This window comes from Pleurodeles waltl, chromosome 5 (assembly GCF_031143425.1).
Source record: "Pleurodeles waltl isolate 20211129_DDA chromosome 5, aPleWal1.hap1.20221129, whole genome shotgun sequence".
NCBI classification, from domain to species: Eukaryota; Metazoa; Chordata; class Amphibia; order Caudata; family Salamandridae; genus Pleurodeles; species Pleurodeles waltl.
This window is the reverse complement of record NC_090444.1, coordinates 369446997-369467049: the sequence shown is the minus strand read 5'-3', so window position 1 is coordinate 369467049 and position 20053 is coordinate 369446997.

The window sequence follows — 20053 nt, the reverse complement described above, 5'->3', positions numbered from 1 at the left end:
GTTACCCATGGATACCAATAACATTGAGGGGAGTTATGTGAGCCTCTACCTCCTGAAGCTCGCCCGAAACCAGTGGGGAAAATTTCCAACATGACAATGCCAAAATCCTACAAGTTCCTCACGTGGAACATCAGGGGCATGCACTTAATGGTTAAGAGATATAAAGTTTCTTCATAGCTACAGAGGAGGGGAATTCAGATAGCCATGCTCCAAGAAACCCATTTAACACAGACAGAGGGTAAAGCTCTCCAGAAAAGATGGAGAGGCCTGGCATACTATACCTCCTATTCCGCATACTCGAGAGGCACACTGATCTGGATGTGAGCGGGAGTCCATTTCCAAATGACAGACAACTTTATAGATCCCGAAGGGCGATTTGTGGCAGTCAAGGGCAGATTAGAGGGCAGGGATGTGGGGCCAGATGTAGCAAAATTGCAAATTGCGACTTGCAATTTGCGAGTCCTTCCGACTCGCAAATTGAAAGTCGCAATTTGCAATGCAGAATGGTGTCTCAGACACCGTCTGCGAGTCGCTATGGGGTCGCAAAGACCCACCTCATTAATATTCATGAGGTGGGTCGCATTTTGCGACCCCATAGCGACTATGGGCACTCGCAAACATGGAGGCCTGCTGTAGTCAGCAAACCTCCATGTTCGTGACTGCTTTTAAATAAAGCAGTTTTTTTTTTTTAAGTGTAGCCCATTTTCCTTAAAGGAAAACGAGCTGCACTTAAAAAAAAAAACGAAACTTTAGTTTGGGTATTTTTTCAGGGCAGGTAGTGTTCCCTTGGACCACTACCTGCCCTGAAAAAATAATTTGTGGTCCATTCACAAAGGGGGAGGGGTCCCATGGGGACCCCTTCCAATTTGCGAGTGGGTTACCATCCACTTCAAGTGGATGGTAACTGCGACACCATTTGCGACCGCATATGCGGTCGCAAATGGTATTGCATACCACTGCGAATTGCAAATAGGAAGGGAACACCCCTTCCTATTTGCGATTCGGAAATGCATTTTGCGAGTCGGTCCCGACTCGCAAAATGCATTTCTGCATAGGAAACTGCGATTTGCGACTCGCAAACTGCATTTTTTGCCGTTTGCGAGTCGCAAATCGTTTCCTACATCTGCCCCTTGGCTTTGATTAATGTATACGTACCCAACACTGATCAGGGAGAGTTTCTTGCATGACTAACTACTTTACTAGCCCCATACCTACAATCCTCAGTGATACTGGGAAGGGATTTCAATTGTGTGGGAGACCCTAATATGGACAGATCACACCCTCCTTTACCCATCTCCCCCCTGGTGAGAACGGCTCGACAATTCATCACATGGCAAATAAATTGGGGCCTGGTTGATGCTTGGCGTAGATTGCACCCCACTATTAGAGACTACTCTTTTTTCTCGCTTCTTCATGAACTACACGTTAGATTGGACGCATTCCTCTGCTCACCAGATGCATACTCACAAGTTCCGAACACGGAATATCTGTCTCGCACAATTTCTGATCACAACCCTCTTTTACTGACCCTGAAATGGGGGTCCATTGTTCTTTGTATCCCCACGTGGAGGCTCAAACCCGAACTTTTAGAAGATGTCCCCTTTCGTGCTGGGCTATGCCAAAGCATGGTGCAGTACTTTGAGGACAACAACGCAACCACTGCTTATCCTCTGGTGGAGTGGGATGCCTTTAAAGTGGTAATGCACGGGAAGTGTATAGCAGAGACGGTGGGTGTACGCAGGACACTACTGGGGGACACAGAACGGGCTGAAGACAAATTACGGGAGGCAGAGAAAAATAGACCTGGGAATCCTCAATTACAAAACACAGTGCAAGACCTTAGGACCGAGGTAGCTCAATGCATTGAACGTCTTCGATGTTTTAATTACAAAAATAAAAACCCGGGCACATGGCGAGAGGGATAAGGCAGGCTGATTACTCACATGGGTGGTTTCACAATTCGTTAAATCTCCCCCAATTATGGACTTGACCACAGACCTAGGGACCCGCCTATACGAACCAGAACAGATTAACTTCCAGTTTATGTCATTTTATGAGGGTTTATACAAAAAAAGACTCAATCACATTAGAGAACAAACTGAAGACTATTTAACGGAACTGCATTTAAAATCATTGGAACCTGAACTTACAGAACCATTAGAAGGGAACATCACACTAGCCAAAATTAATGAAGCCATGAAAGGAATGGCCAGAGGAAAATCGCCTGGCACAGATGGATTCCACATCAAATTTTATGCTAGCTTTGGAGATATACTTTCCCTGAGGTTAGAAAATATATATAAAATCTCTAAGGACCAGGGCTTACTGCCGGAATCCACATGCGAGGCAGTCATAGTTCCCCTTCTCAAACCAGGCAAGGATCCAACAAAAGTGGGTGCTTACAGACCTCTATCCATGCTAAACCTTGACTATAAAATCCTTAGTAAGATCCTGGCAACCAGACTCCTCCCTCTGATGTCCTCCTTGATACACCCAGACCAGGCAGGGTTCATACCAGGGCGAAGTACAGCTGGGAACATCCGTAGACTAATAGCCATCATGAGAGATCTGACCCCCAATGCCACGGCTTTGAGTATCTTAGCAGTGGATATCGAAAAAGCTTTTGATAGCTTGGATTGGGAATTCCTTTACACAGATGTCCAGACTCATACTTGGACCCGAGTACATCTCCTGGGTGAAATTACTCTATACCAATCCCACGGCCAGAGTCCGCACAGGCCACACAATATCCAACAAGTGTGAGTTTGAGCGCGGAACAAGACAGGGTTGCCCTTTGTCTCCTCTTCTGTTTGCCCTGGCAATGGAACCACTGGCTGCGGCAGCTAGGGCGGGGGGGCAGGTATACTAGCAATGGGCGAGAGACACCATATAGCCCTCTATACAGATGATCTTTTAATATTCCTGGACGATATCCAGAGAGATTTACCCCTAGTACAACTAATGATTTCCCGATTTGAGGGTCACTAAGGATTAAAAGTGAATTGGGATAAAACAGGCCTGTTTCCGTTGAAGGGACACCAGTCATCACCTCTGAACTTGGTTTGGTTAGATGGGTGCCGAATGGACTCCCCTATTTGGGAGTGAAAGTTTACCACGACTCCCAGGACATCCTAGATGATAATATCGGGAGCACAATGCGCTCCATAAAAACCTGCATGGCATTCTGGCAGACACTGCATTATCGGTAGCTGGGCGAATAGCGATCCTTAAAATGATTGTACTGCCGAGGTTGCTATACCATTTCTCAGTGCTTCCGATCTGGATTCCTAGGACCATCTTTAAGGAACTGGACACCATTGTAATTTCATTCATAAGGGAAAAGGGAAGGAGGAGGGTTGCCCTGACAAAGCTCCAAAGACAATCACAGATGGAGGCATGGCAGTTCCTGACTTCGAGACCTACTATTTGGCGGCACAAATACAGTGGTTGGCGCATTGGTTCTTAGACAGATTAATTGCAAAAACAAATGCGAAGGCATCCACTCCACAGGAGGCTAGGCTGTTTGAGATACTCTTTGGAATCCCTGGGGACGGGAAACAGGATTCTCCAGAATTAAAGATCCTGAATCAGTGTTGGAAGACTTTTTTAGGCAGGATTAAAGTGGAGACTCCATACTCTACAGAGCTTCACCTTCTATCTTTACAGGCAATAACACAGGGGGGCAATTGGATTGATCTTGGGGAATGGATGGAAGCTGGGATTAACACGGTGGGCACCCTCCTTAGGGATAACAAACTGATGTCCTTTGAGACCCTTAGGGTGGAATTTGACATTCAAGTGGGACACTTCTTAATGTATGTGGCATTAAAGGCCAACATACGTAAGCACTGGCGAAGGAAAGGCGCTGAGCCCCCCTCTCAGGCGATCTGTACATATCTGACTTCCCCAAATGAAAAATCCAAGGTAGTTTCAGTACTTTATGGGCTGATGAGAACGGACATTATAACACCTTTGATCTCTCTCAAACAAAAGTGGGAAAAAGATCTCAACCAGGATATCCCAGAAGAAGAATGGGAACGCATCTTGAGCAACCTCCGCAAAGCATCTCAAAACGGTAGATTTAAACTTATAAACTTCTACGTGCTGCACCAAGCCTACCTGACCCCAGCCCGCATAAATAAATACTTTGGTAAGGTAACAGAGTGTTGCCCTAGATGTGGGTTGATCGGCTCTGAATTCAGCAACATGTTCTGGGAATGCCCCACGCTAGAACCCTTTTGGTCAGAGGTATACCAGACCCTGGCGCATCTCCTGAGTAAGGAAGTAACCTGCTCCATGGCTAATTGCCTCTTACACGCCTTTACTCACTTGGTCAAACACAAAATCACTGATATATTCCAGGACTTGGCCTTATCATTGGCTAAGATGGAGATCGCAACTAACTGGAAAAATCCCAGGGGCCCCAGGGTACCAACATGGAAGAGCGAACTACTTAAATGGGCAATCACGGAGGGAATAATTCTCCAGCGTGAATCAAGGAGAGGGATTAGACTGCACAAAGTGGCAGAGGATTGGGAAGTAATAATGGACACACTTAGAGCAGATACCGCACCCTAAGGTTCCCTCGTATGGCAATACCACCGGCGGGTTAATACACGGTGAAAGGGGTCATGGCAATCAGCCATTAATCAAATCCCGGAACACATACCCAAAATTAAGACGGTGGAGTAGTAGACCAAACTCAACCCAAACATATCAAACTTCACTTAAAACACTACATGGGACACTTCGAGAGCAATACCAACAGTTGAACAAGGGTTCTTGGAGGAAGGGGATAGGGAGGGACCGGGAGGGGGATTGTTAGTATTGATATAAGTATTAATTTTGTTTAAATATTTAGATAATATCACGCCAGAATATTTGATAGAATTGTTATACGGATACAATGTGAATATGAACATCCCCGGAGAGGGAACATATGTATGAGAAGAAATGACTATGTTGAACTCCTAATAAATTCTGGTTTAAAACAAATCAATATATCGAAACCAGGATCTTATCTGGTCCTTGTACCTATTATTGACACTGTAGGTCCATAGTTGTTCAAAACAAGACATAGAAATATTGGCTATTTCTGGAGCAAAGGCACACCCCATCGCTACTCCTTTTATTTGCAAAAAGGGTTCTTGTTTGATTGTAAAAAACTTTTTTGAGACATATTGTCGATAAATCAATAAAAAAATCAGTGGGCACCTAATGAAGAATAGTCCTTTTACTATCTTAAATGACCGCCAAAGCTACATCCTGCAGAATATTTGTCTGTAATGATTCAATGCCTAGAGTGACTAGAATTTCTTCCAGGGGATCAAATTGTTGATTTTCATATTTGACAATAAAATCCATAGAGTCCCCATTATATGCTTTAGTTTCTACCACAAATGGCTTCAGGAAATAATCAATATAACTGGCCAATGGCTCCAGAATGTAACCACTCCCTGTAACTATAGACCGGCCCAGAGACTCCTCACTAGTTATATGAATCTTGAGTAGAATGTAAAAAACGCTCCTCTTGGATTAGATTTATGTAGACAGTCATACTCTTTATCTTCGATCCAACAATTTTCAACTGCAGCTTCGGTCATTTTTGAGATCTGATCAATGAGCTCTGGAGTCGGATCCACTTGCAATCTACAATAGTGGTCAATTTTGTTCAGTTGCCTTAACTCTTCGTTATCATACTTCTTACTGTCTATCTCCACTATCCCACCACACTTATCAGCTGGTTTAACTACAAGGTGGGGATCCTTAGAAAGGGACTTAATCACCATCTCCTCTTCTCACAGTATATTAGTTTTTAAAAACTGTTTCTTCTTATAAAGGAAATTTATCTCCGTAATAAAGTTTCTTCAAAAATCAGTATTTGCGGGGGCATGGTGGAGGATGCAGGGAGAAATGTGAACTTCTTCCTGAAAAGTCCATGACCTTCAATATCACATATTCTTTGAACCTCACTTTGCTGAGAAATTATAAAACCTCAATTTTTTTAATCTACAGGTCTCTGGTATTTAGTAGGTGCAGGTACAAAAGGAAGCCCTTTCTTCAAAAGAGAAATTTTACCTTGCAACAGAACCTTTTTAGATAAATGATATATAGGATTTTTCTCTGCCCTTACGTGTTTGTACCTCCCCAGAGTAAGTGGCTCTGCATCTCTCTCTTCCTCTTCCTCTGTTGTCCCCACCCCTCCTGTTGCCCCTTTCTAAAAATTTAGGAATCCCTCCTCCTAGTTTATAAGGAGTAGCAGGCAGAAACGGAACAATGCTGGTGGCTTGATTGTAAGCTTTTTCAAATTACACATTTGAGTTCTGCTATTTCAAAATGGGAAGGAGAAATGTGTGTGTTCTATCATTCATGGTGTAAGAAAGGTTTAAAATTCTAAAACACAGTTGAGAGAGTTCTCACCTCAGATCAATTTTGACTTTTCACATGTTGCTTAATGAAGTTTAGACAATAAAGTCTGAAAATAGTAACATTTGGGATGCACTGGAGCTCATTTTATGTTGTTTTTAATATCAATGTGTAGTATTTTTGGTTAGTATACCCAACCAGATGCTGTAAGTTTATGACGTAATTTGTCTTTTTTATGTTCGCCAGGAACTTACACAGAGAATCGTGGCAGGCATGTGTATTTATTTATTATTAAGTATGTTTGTACAGTAGGGTCCATCCCCCTGTGCATATTTCACCATTAAGAAGTATACCACACATTTGAATTAGGACCTTGTGAGAAGATTATTCTGAAATTCACAGCAGTATGCCTTGAAGTCTTTTACAGGTTTCGATGTGTATTATTAGGAATGAGGGTGAATAAGTAAAAGTAGAACATCTGCATTCCCACACCCTGATACAGATTTACAATGTTTTCATGAATCTGGCTGGTTTGTGTACTATGGTAGGGAAAGTCATAGGATATAGTATTGTTAGCTGTTGGAAAATGGTCTCTCTGAAGGGTCACCCCAAACCTTTTGCCTTCCTCTTCTTCTTTTTCTGACCTCATTTTGAACTCTGGACACTTTACCAGTGCTAACCAGTGCTAAGGTGCATGTGCTGTCTCCCTAAAAACATGGTAACATTGCCTCATACCCAATTGGCATATTTAATTTACTTGTTAGTCCTTAGAAATGTGCACTACATAGACCCAGGGCCTGTAAATTAAATGCTACTAGTGGGCCGGCAGCACTGATTGTGCCCCCCACATAAGTAGCCTCTTAACCATGTCCCAGGCCTGCCATTGCAATGCCCGTGTGTGTAGTTGTACTGCCACTTAAAATTGGCATTTAAAAGTACTTGCCAAGCCTTAAACTCCCTTTCTCCTACATATAGGTCACCCTTAAGGTAGGCCCTAGTTTATCCATATGGCAGGGTGATAAGTATGTAACAAGCAGGACATGTACATATGTGTTTTATATGTCCTGGTAGTGAAAAACTCCTAAATATGTTTTCCACTACTGTGAGGCTTGTTCCGTTCATAGACTAGTATTAGGGCTGTCCTCCAATACTTTTTGAGTGGTAGAATCCGATGTGAAAGGGGTAACCAGGTCATATTTAGTATGGCCAGAATATTAATGGAACATCCTGCTTTTTGTTGAGGTTGGATTATATATTATTATTTTAGAAATGGCACTTTTAGAAAGTGAGCATTTCTCTGCACTTAAAACCATCTGTGCCTTACAGCCTGTCCCCAATCAAAATCCGGTCTGTGCTGATTGACAGCTCCCTTGTGCATTTCACCCAGACAACCACAAACACAGGACACTCAGTCACACCTGCATTCATCTGCATATTAAATGGGCTGGAATGGTGGAAAGCCTGACACATTTCAAAGGCCTGCGGCTTGCCCTCACACAGTGCACTGATAAACCCCCTACTGGGACCCTGGCAGACAGGACTGAACTGGAAGCAATTCAAAACCACTTTTTGAAGTCCCCCCCACTTCAAAGGCATATTTGGTAAATAAACTGGGTCTCTGACCCCACCAAACCAGATACCTCTGGACCTACACCTCCACCCTGTCAGAAGAGCTGCCTGGCTGCCCAAAGGACTCATCCGGACTGCTGCACCGAGAAGGAATGCTACCCTGCTGGCCTCTGACTTTACTGAGAAGGACTCCGCCTTCCCCGAAAGTGCTCTCCAATGGCTTGCATTGAGCTTGCCTCCTGTTTTCTGAAGTCTCATGGCCAAAGATAATTAATTTCTTCAGGAAAATCCTTGTGCATAAAAAATCAATGCACCGCCTGCCGAAATCGATGCAAAGTCTGCATTGTGACAGAAAAGTAGTCGCACAGCTGACCAGAATGATGCAGCCCTGACTTCCCAACTGGAAATTTGATGCAGTGCCTGCCTTGCGATGTAAAATTTGACATATTGCATATTGGATCAACGCAGCACTCATGCCTTCTTCCAGCACAACAAGGATTTACCCTGCATCGTCCTTGGGTGTCAAAATATCCCTGCTCCGCAGTGAGGAATCAAGACTGCACAACAAAAAATGACAAAAACCCCTTAAAGCGTGAGAAGAAATGACGCATCGTCTGTGCTGCATCGTACAATTCAATGTAACATCCTATTTTTCCATGGATCTCCTCCTCTGCGGTCTCTGTGCGTTGTTATTTTTGACGCATGCCGGGTATTGTGTGTAACAGAGGCAACTGTTTATTTCTAAGGATTAAGACTCTTTCAACCTTTTAAAAGTGATATTTCAACTTGTGCTTATTGGATCTTTGTCATTTTGACCTTATTTTCTTCAGATAAATATTATCTATTTTTCTAAACTTGTGTGGTGTATTTTTGTGGTGTTTCCACTGTGTTACTGTATGATTTATTGCACAAACATTTTACACATTGCCTTCTAAGTCAAGCCTGAGTGCTCAGTGCCAAGCTACCAGAGGGTGGGCACAGGATCATTTAGATTGTGTGTGACTTACCCTGACTAGGATTGTGGTCCCTACTTGGACAAGGGTGTATACCTCTGCCAACAAGAGACCCCATTTCTAACATTAGCTTTATTATAACGTTTTGTTTTTAGGTTGATAATTCCTAATATATTTAGGGTTTTTGGTGGTTATTTGTACAAATTTGAGAACATTTTTTAGGTTAGATAATGTTAGGGTTATGTGTTTTATTAGGAGTTTGTTTGATGGGTAGTTTGTTTTGTAGTGTTTTGGGGGAGATTCTGGTATGGTTTTTATGTACAATTATTTTTACAAGCTGTGAAATATATAAAGCCTTTTAGTAGGTAGTTTGTTTTGTTCGCTCACTGGGGTGTCTGGCATATTTTCATGGCTCAGTTATTTTTCAGAGGTTTCTGGCTTTATTTAGGGATTTTAGTGGGTATTGTATTTTAGTAGGTATTTCTTGTGGTATCAAATGTATTTTGGAGCTAATGTGAGTAGTGCTTTTCAAAGTGTTTAGGAGAATGAAATTATTTTTTTGAGGTTAGTTTTTTTTCTAGGAATTCTAGGTTATATTAGGGTTTTTGGTGGGTGATATGGGCTTTAATAGGTTTTAAAGAGGCTGCATTTAATTTTGTGGTTTGGGTATTTTAGAGAGTTCTGGGTTATATTAAGAGTGTAGATGGGTCTTGAGTTGCATTAGTTTATGGGGTGAGGTTCAAGTATGGTTTGGGGTACATGTATTTTAGACATTTTGTTGTACTAGGGCTTGGGTGATTAGTTAGTATTATTAGGGTTTTTGGGGGTTCTATTAGGGTTTGGGTAGTTACTGTATTGTATTTGTTTTTGGCATTTGGTACATTTTGGTGTTTAGATATTTAGGGGATTTTGTGTTATAGCTGGGGTTTTGGTGAGTAATGTGTTTAACTGTTATTTTTGGGGTGTCAGATATGTATTTGTTGATATGTTTTTGGTGGGCTCATGGCTATGACAAGGTCTTGGACATTTAGGCCCTCATTACAACTCTAGCGGTCGGTGATAAAGCGACGGTAACACCGCCAACAGGCTGGCGGTAAAAATGTCGGAATCATGACCACGGGCGAAACCGCCAACACAAACAGCCACTTTAATGAATAGACCGCCATGGCGGTAGCAACAAACACCGCACCAGTAACTGCCAACAGCCAGGCGGAAGACAATGTACCTCCCACTGCATCACACCACACCTATCCGCCAGCTTTTCCGGGGCGGTACCAATGTCATTAAAAGCACGGTGGAAACACTACTCTGAAGGGAAACGACTCACCTTTCGACAATCAAGGTAGAACCACGACACCATGGAGCCCGGGCTGCTCTTTTTCCCAAAGCTAGTGTACCTTCTCATACATCAGGAACACGAACGCTGGCGAAGACGACCACGGTGAGTACTGCACCTAGCACACAAGGGAGGGGCGGAGGAAAAAGAGAGAGGCACACACACGCAACACACTACACCCCCACCCTATCCCCCAACACCATACACACAAACAGGTGCAACAACATTACATATATGTTAGAAATGGGGGTTTTGATTGGCAGTCAGGTTACCCTCTGTCCAAGCAAAAGCCCTCACTCTAGTCAGGGTAAGTCACACCCTATCCAAGATTATCCTGTGCCCACCCTCTGGTAGCTTGGCACGAGCAGTCAGGCTTAACTTAGAAGGCAATGTGTAAAGTATTTGTGCAATAAATCATACAATACCACCATATAGCACCACAAAAATACACCACACAGTGTTTAGAAAAATATATAATATTTATCAGGATAATTGTAGGTCAAAAAGAATAAAGATGCAATGGAAAATTGTAGAACTATCACAGGAAAGTGATATAAAGGGTCTTAAGTCTTTAGAATATAATAAAGTGTCTTTCAAGCACAAAGTACCTGGTTTCTGGTGGAAAATCTCCTCAGAGGGCCACAGGTGAAGAGATGCGTGGAAAAAGGGGGGTGTGCGTCGATTTCCTCTCAGCACACACCGACTTGCGTCGTTCTTTTCCACGCGGGGAAGTCGGGCGTCGTTTTCCGGCGCGCAGACAGTCTCTTTTTGTGGATCGCGGGGATTACCAGATGTCCCGGGTCTGTGCGTGGATTCTCCTGCTTGTTTTCCGGCTGCGCGTCGTTCTGCGGGGCTGCGCGTCGAAGTTTCGATCTCACGGTAGGCGTCGCGTCGATTTCTCCTTGGAAGTCGGGCGGCGTTGTCCTTGCGAGGCCGTGCGTCAAAGTTTCGCGTTCACGGTAGGCGTCGCGTCGATTTCTCCTGGAAAGTCGGGCGGCGTTGTCCTTGCGAGGTTGTGCGTCGAAGTCTCGATCGTCCCGAGAGCGTCGCGTTGATCAGCGTCGGTGTGCGGCGTTTTTCTCGCCGCGAAACAAGCTGTGCGTCGAAATTTTCGGCGCACGGAGCGTCCAAGTGAAAGGAAGAAGTCTTTTTGGTCCTGAGACTTCAAGGAACAGGAGGCAAGCTCTATCCAAGCCCTTGGAGAGCACTTTCACAGCCAGACAAGAGTTCAGCAAGGCAGCAGGGCAACAGCAAGACAGCAGTCCTTTGTAGAAAGCAGACAGGTGAGTCCTTTGAGCAGCCAGGCAGTTCTTCTTGGCAGGATGTAGTTTCTGGTTCCGGTTTCTTCTCCAGCAAGTGTCTGATGAGGTAGGGCAGAGGCCCTGTTTTATACCCAAATGTGCCTTTGAAGTGGGGGAGACTTCAAAGAGTGGCTAAGAAGTGCACCAGGTCCCCTTTCAGTTCAATCCTGTCTGCCAGGGTCCCAGTAGGGGGTGTGGCAGTCCTTTGTGTGAGGGTAGGCCCTCCACCCTCCCAGCCCAGGAAGACCCATTCAAAATGCAGATGTATGCAAGTGAGGCTGAGTACCCTGTGTTTGGGGTGTGTCTGAGTGAATGCACAAGGAGCTGTCAACTAAACCTAGCCAGACGTGGATTGTAAGGCACAGAAGGATTTAAGTGCAAAGAAATGCTCACTTTCTAAAAGTGGCATTTCTAGAATAGTAATATTAAATCCGACTTCACCAGTCAGTAGGATTTTGTATTACCATTCTGGCCATACTAAATATGACCTCCCTGCTCCTTTCAGATCAGCAGCTGCCACTTCAACAGTGTATGAGGGCAGCCCCAATGTTAGCCTATGAAGGGAGCAGGTCTCACAGCAGTGCAAAAACGAATTGAGGGTTTTTTACACTACCAGGACATATAACTACACAGGTACATGTCCTGCCTTTTACCTACACAGCACCCTGCTCTAGGGGATACCCAGGGCACACATTAAGGGTGACTTAGATGTAGAAAAAAAGGGAGCTCTATGCTTGGCAGGTACTTTTAAATGCCAAGTCGAGGTGGCAGTGGAACTGCCCACACAGGCCTAGCAATGGTAGGCCTGAGACAAGGAAAAGGGGCTACTTAAGTGGGTGGCACAATCCGTGCTGCAGGTCCACTAGTAGCATTTAATCTATAGGCCCTAGGCACCTGGAGTGCACATTACTGGGGACTTATAAGTAGATTAAATAGTTCAATCAGGTATGATCCAAAGTTACCATGTTTACAGAGAGAGAGCATATGCACTTTAGCACTGGTTAGCAGTGGTAAAGTGCGCAGAGTCTAAAAACCAGCAAAAACAGTATCCACAAAGTGGAGGGAGGCAGGCAAAAAGTTAGGGGTGACTACCCTAAGGCTGTCAGGTCTAACATGTGTCCCCCCCAGCTGAAAGTGGGGAGAGCTACCCGACCTCTTGGGAGCTCTCATCGCTAAGGCGGAAGTACCTGGAGAGACCATCAGCATTGGCGTGGTCAACCCCTGGGCGATGTTCCACCGTAAAGTCCATCCCCTGTAGGGAAATGGACCACCTCAAGAGTTTTGGATTCTCGCCCCTCATCTGCATGAGCCATCTGAGGGGCCTGTGGTCTGTCTGAACTAGGAAGTGAGTCCCAAACAGGTAGGGTCTCAGCTTCTTCAGTGCCCAGACCACAGCAAAAGCTTCTCTTTCAATAGCACTCCACCTCTGTTCCCGTGGTAATAGTCTTCTGCTAATAAAGACTACCGGTTGATCTCTGCCCTCCTCATTTAGCTGTGCTAGAACTGCCCCTATGCCATGCTCTGAAGCGTCTGTCTGCACGATAAATTCCTGGGAGTAGTCAGGGGCCTTGAGCACGGGGGCCGTGCACATGGCTTCCTTCAGGGCGTCAAAGGCTTTCTGACAAGCCTCTGTCCAATTCACCAACCTAGGTTGCTTCTTGGACGTGAGTTCTGTCAAGGGGGACACAATGGTACCATAGCCCTTGACAAACCTGCGGTAGTATCCGGTGAGGCCTAAAAAGGCTCTCACCTCAGTCTGGGTTCGAGGTGGTTGCCAGGCCTTGATAGTTTCGATCTTGGCCTGGAGTGGCTGCACCTTGCCACCACCTACTAGGTGCCCCAAGTACACCACGGAACCCTGCCCAATCTGGCACTTACTAGCCTTGATGGTCAGGCCTGCCTGTTGCAGGGCCTGAAGCACCTCCTTGAGGTGGAGCAGGTGTTCCTCCCAGCTGGAACTGTAGACAGCTATGTCATCCAGGTAGGCTGCACAGAAGGCATCCTTGCCAGCCAGGACCCCGTTAACCAACCGTTGGAAGGTAGCGGGGGCATTTTTCAATCCAAACGGCATCACCCGGAACTGGTAATGGCCGTCAGGGGTGGAAAAGGCGGACCTTTCCTTAGCCCCCTCAGTCAGGGCGATCTGCCAGTACCCTGAAGTAAGATCAAACGTACTCAGGAACTTGGCAGCGCCTAGCCTGTCCACGAGCTCATCAGCTCGGGGGATGGGGTGATCATCAGTCCGTGTGACTGAGTTGAGACCCCGGTAGTCCACGCAGAACCGGAGTTCTGGCTTCGCGCCTGGGGCAGTAGCCTTAGGGACCAACACCACTGGGCTGGCCCAGGGACTACTGGACTTCTCAATAACCCCTAGCGTCAACATCTTGGAGACCTCCTCCTTGATGCTGGTCTTCACCTTATCTGACAACCTGTAAATGTTGTTCTTCACAGGGAGACTGTCACCGGTGTCAATATCATGAACACAGAGGTGGGTCAGTCCAGGAGTAAGGGAGAAGAGGGGGGAGAACTGCTCCAACAGCTCATAGCAGTCTCCTTTCTGGTTTAGAGTCAGGGAGTCAGACAGAATGACCCCGCTTACGGACCCATCACCTTCTTGGGCAGAGAGGAGGTCAGGGAGAGGTTCACTCTCCTCTTCCATTCCTTCATCTGTGACCAGAAGCATGTTGATCTCCGACCTCTCAAAATGAGCTTTTAGTCGGTTCACGTGGAGCACCCTTAGGGGGTTCCTAGGGGTTTGGAGGTCCACTAGGTAAGTGGCCTCCCCTTTCCGCTCCTTTATTTCAAATGGGCCAGACCAGCGGTCCTGGAGAGCTCTGGGCTCTACTGGCTCCATTACCCACACTTTGTCTCCAGGTTGAAACTCTACCAGAGTGGCCTTCTGGTCATACCATGGTTTCATCACCTCTTGACTGGCCTCCAGGTTACTTTGGGCCTCTTTCCAGAAGCGGGTCATCTGATTGCGGAGGGCCAACATGTAGCTGACCACGTCCTGAGGGGGTGTCTTTGGAGCGTTCTCCAATCCCTCCTTGACAATGCTTAAGGGTCCCCTGACGGGGTACCCATAGAGAAGCTCAAAGGGACTGAACCCTACCCCCCTCTGGGGGACCTCTCGGTAAGCAAAGAGAAGGCATGGTAAGAGGACGTCCCATTTACGCCTCATGGCCTCAGGGAGGCCACCAATCATGCCTTTCAGGGTCTTGTTGAATCTCTCCACAAGCCCATTAGACTGGGGGTAATAGGGTGTGGTGAACTTGTAGGTTACACCACACGCATCCCACAGATGCTTCATGTACGCGGACATGAAGTTAGTGCCTCTGTCAGACACTATCTCCTTGGGGAATCCCACACGGGTAAATATCCCCATCAGGGTTCTGGCTACCACCGATGCAGTTACGGTCCTCAGAGGGATTGCCTCTGGGTACCGGGTGGCATGGTCCACCAAAACCAGGATAAACCTGTTGCCTAAGGCAGTTTTGGGGTCCAAGGGGCCAACAATGTCGACGCCCACCCTTTCAAAGGGGGTGCCAACGACAGGAAGTGGAATCAGGGGGGTTTTAACCCTCTTTCCTGCTTTACCACTAGCCTGGCAGGTAGGACAAGCCCTGCAGAATTTGTCTGAGTGTGTCCTCATTTTGGGCCAGTGAAAGTGGGTGACAAGCCTGTTGAAGGTCTTGTCTTGTCCCAAATGTCCTGCCAGGGGAATGTCGTGAGCCAGACCCAGTAGGAAGGCTCGGTAACATTGGGGGACCACCAGCACACGTGCTGCCCCAAAGACCGGAACCCTAGGCTCACTGTAGAGGAGATCATTCTCCCAATATAGGTGGTGATTGCCAGAGGCGTCACCTGCTGCCTGGTTCAAGGCTTGTTTCCTCAACCCTTCTAGAGTGGGACACTCTTTCTGCGCCTTGCAGAATTCCTCCCTGGTGGGTCCACCCTCAACTTGCCAGCCAGCAAGCTCAGGTAAGTCACCTAGGGTGGCAATGTCTTCCCCAGTTGGCTCGGGAGTCTCCTCCTCAGGAGCCCCGTCAGCCACTGTGGGAACTTCTGGGGCCGGTTTCCCGCGCCCCTCGTCCCTCCTCTTGGCAGCTCTCTGGGCCATCGTTCCAGGCTCCAGATGCCCTTGACTTCCCTCTCGGTCAGCCATGGACCGGGTGGTCATGCAGACCCACTCAGGTAACCCTAACATCTCCAGGTGAGATCTGAGCTCTACTTCTTTCCAAGCAGTATGCTCTAGATCATTGCCTAACAGACAATCTACAGGCATGGCAGGACTCACAGCTACTTTCAGAGTACCAGAGACCCCCCCCCACTCAAAGGGAACCCGAGCCACCGGTAGGTGACTCTCGCGATTGTCAGCGACTATGACCTGGTGGAATGTATTAGGGATTATCTGCTCTGTGGACACCAGCTGACTCTTGATAGTAGTCATACTGGCTCCTGTGTCACGCAGAGCCTCCACCTTCTGCCCATCAATGAGGACCCACTGCCGGTACTTGGAAGTATTTTTAGGCATGTGGACCTTGGACATCATTTCTCCTTCTCCCAGGGACACTAGGGAAATCTCTACCTGTCCCCCACAGCTATCTGGGTCCATCTCCCCCCGAGTGCTACACTAGTCAACCCAGGGACCTGTCCAGTAGTGGACGGTGCCCTCTTGGGGCACTGGGGATCGCCTTTATAGTGACCATACTGGTAACACTCCATGCATTTGGGGCTCGATTTTCCTGACCTGTCAAATGTCCCTGGCTTTTTCCCAAATTTGGAAAAGGAAGTGTTGCCACCCCCTCCCTGGGAATTCTTTTGGGGGCCTTTAGAGAGTTCCTTATCTGTAAGTTTATCTCCCCCCTCTTTCTTCTGTTGGGAACCCTGACCACCTTTGTGGGAGTCCCCCCCAGGTACCTTTTTGGACACTCTGGTGCTAACCCAGAGGTCCGCCTCCTCAGCAAGCTTCCTGGGATCAGTCAGCTTACTATCCACTAGGTGCTGGCGCAAATCGGTATAAGTAACATTAAGCATATGCTCTCTCAGGATCAAGTCATATAAACCTTTATAATCTGCTACTTTGTTGCCCCGCACCCATCCATTCAGTGCCTTACTAGAGAAATCAAAGAAATCTACCCATGTTTGTGTGGTTTGTTTGGTGCTGTCCCTGAACCTCTGACGGTATCCCTCAGGGGTCAGCCCAAACTTGGCAAGTAAAGTGGCTTTCTGGAGTGGGTATGTGTTTTGATCCGGTGGATCCAATGTGAGAAGTGTGTCCCTCCCCAATGGCGGCACATAACCCCACATAGCTACCCCCCATTGCCCTTCAGGAACCTCATGAGCCCTTAGTGCAACTTCATAAGCAGCTAACCATTTATCTATGTCATCTCCCACCACAAAACTGGGCACCACATTTTTGGGTATACGAACCTTCTTTTCTCCAGCAGGTCCTGTCTGTATGCTGCCACCATTATTGCTGGATTCAGACTGTCTTGCCTTGATCTCCAGCTCCTTGAGACTCAGTTCATGAGCCAACAATAGTTTCTTTTCAGCCAACGCTCTTTCAGCTTCCACTTGTTTGGCTGCTCTTTCAGCTTCTGCTTGTTTGGCTGCCCTTTCAGCTTCTGCTTGAATCTGTTTGGCTGTTCTTTCAGCTTCAATCTGTTTGGCTGCTCTTTCAGCCTCAGCTTGTTTGGCTTCTCTTTCTGCCCTCCTCTCCTCCTGTTGTGCCTCAATTTTCAGTTTTGCCATTTGCAATTGGAACTCCCTTTCCTCTCTCCTTTCCTCTGCGGTCAGGCTTTGCATGGAGACACTGCTCCCTGGTCTGGAAGGGTGCACAATTGCAGTGGTAACACCATCCATAGATAGTGAAAATCCTTCTGAGGGGCCATTTTCTGGCTCCTCTTCCTCATCATCCTCTAAATGGGCTTCTGCCCAGGCCCTCAGCGCCACTTGAAAGTCCTCCTTTCTGGAGGCCCCTTGGGTGGGTACCCTTAATGCCCTGCAGAATCCTCTTAGTTGTTTGACCGTGTATGTATCCAACTGGACTAGGTCAAAGTCCCCTGTCTGAGACCCAGTCAGAGACATGTTGAGTGAGGATTTAGTTTTTGAAAATTGTCAGGAAAAAACGGATTTTCAAAAAGAGATAAAAACCAAGTTGACCTTCAACTGTGGGAAGGTAGTGAAATACTTAGCTACTGTATGTCACTGCACAAATACAAGTCCTATCCTCACCGCTGATCACCAATGTTAGAAATGGGGTTTTTGATTGGCAGTCAGGTTACCCTCTGTCCAAGCAAAAGCCCTCACTCTAGTCAGGGTAAGTCACACCCTATCCAAGATTATCCTGTGCCCACCCTCTGGTAGCTTGGCACGAGCAGTCAGGCTTAACTTAGAAGGCAATGTGTAAAGTATTTGTGCAATAAATCATACAATACCACCATATAGCACCACAAAAATACACCACACAGTGTTTAGAAAAATATATAATATTTATCAGGATAATTGTAGGTCAAAAAGAATAAAGATGCAATGGAAAATTGTAGAACTATCACAGGAAAGTGATATAAAGGGTCTTAAGTCTTTAGAATATAATAAAGTGTCTTTCAAGCACAAAGTACCTGGTTTCTGGTGGAAAATCTCCTCAGAGGGCCACAGGTGAAGAGATGCGTGGAAAAAGGGGGGTGTGCGTCGATTTCCTCTCAGCACACACCGACTTGCGTCGTTCTTTTCCACGCGGGGAAGTCGGGCGTCGTTTTCCGGCGCGCAGACAGTCTCTTTTTGTGGATCGCGGGGATTACCAGATGTCCCGGGTCTGTGCGTGGATTCTCCTGCTTGTTTTCCGGCTGCGCGTCGTTCTGCGGGGCTGAGCGTCGAAGTTTCGATCTCACGGTAGGCGTCGCGTCGATTTCTCCTTGGAAGTCGGGCGGCGTTGTCCTTGCGAGGCCGTGCGTCAAAGTTTCGCGTTCACGGTAGGCGTCGCGTCGATTTCTCCTGGAAAGTCGGGCGGCGTTGTCCTTGCGAGGTTGTGCGTCGAAGTCTCGATCGTCCCGAGAGCGTCGCGTTGATCAGCGTCGGTGTGCGGCGTTTTTCTCGCCGCGAAAAAAGCTGTGCGTCGAAATTTTCGGCGCACGGAGCGTCCAAGTGAAAGGAAGAAGTCTTTTTGGTCCTGAGACTTCAAGGAACAGGAGGCAAGCTCTATCCAAGCCCTTGGAGAGCACTTTCACAGCCAGACAAGAGTTCAGCAAGGCAGCAGGGCAACAGCAAGACAGCAGTCCTTTGTAGAAAGCAGACAGGTGAGTCCTTTGAGCAGCCAGGCAGTTCTTCTTGGCAGGATGTAGTTTCTGGTTCCGGTTTCTTCTCCAGCAAGTGTCTGATGAGGTAGGGCAGAGGCCCTGTTTTATACCCAAATGTGCCTTTGAAGTGGGGGAGACTTCAAAGAGTGGCTAAGAAGTGCACCAGGTCCCCTTTCAGTTCAATCCTGTCTGCCAGGGTCCCAGTAGGGGGTGTGGCAGTCCTTTGTGTGAGGGTAGGCCCTCCACCCTCCCAGCCCAGGAAGACCCATTCAAAATGCAGATGTATGCAAGTGAGGCTGAGTACCCTGTGTTTGGGGTGTGTCTGAGTGAATGCACAAGGAGCTGTCAACTAAACCTAGCCAGACGTGGATTGTAAGGCACAGAAGGATTTAAGTGCAAAGAAATGCTCACTTTCTAAAAGTGGCATTTCTAGAATAGTAATATTAAATCCGACTTCACCAGTCAGTAGGATTTTGTATTACCATTCTGGCCATACTAAATATGACCTCCCTGCTCCTTTCAGATCAGCAGCTGCCACTTCAACAGTGTATGAGGGCAGCCCCAATGTTAGCCTATGAAGGGAGCAGGTCTCACAGCAGTGCAAAAACGAATTGAGGGTTTTTTACACTACCAGGACATATAACTACACAGGTACATGTCCTGCCTTTTACCTACACAGCACCCTGCTCTAGGGGATACCCAGGGCACACATTAAGGGTGACTTAGATGTAGAAAAAAAGGGAGCTCTATGCTTGGCAGGTACTTTTAAATGCCAAGTCGAGGTGGCAGTGGAACTGCCCACACAGGCCTAGCAATGGTAGGCCTGAGACAAGGAAAAGGGGCTACTTAAGTGGGTGGCACAATCCGTGCTGCAGGTCCACTAGTAGCATTTAATCTATAGGCCCTAGGCACCTGGAGTGCACATTACTGGGGACTTATAAGTAGATTAAATAGTTCAATCAGGTATGATCCAAAGTTACCATGTTTACAGAGAGAGAGCATATGCACTTTAGCACTGGTTAGCAGTGGTAAAGTGCGCAGAGTCTAAAAAGCAGCAAAAACAGTATCCACAAAGTGGAGGGAGGCAGGCAAAAAGTTAGGGGTGACTACCCTAAGGCTGTCAGGTCTAACAATATACACCCCATAACCCTTAGGAATAACGCAAGTACAAAAGGAATATAGTAAAATTAGTGTAATAGTAAAGTCTCAGAAAAATACTCCCTTAAATCA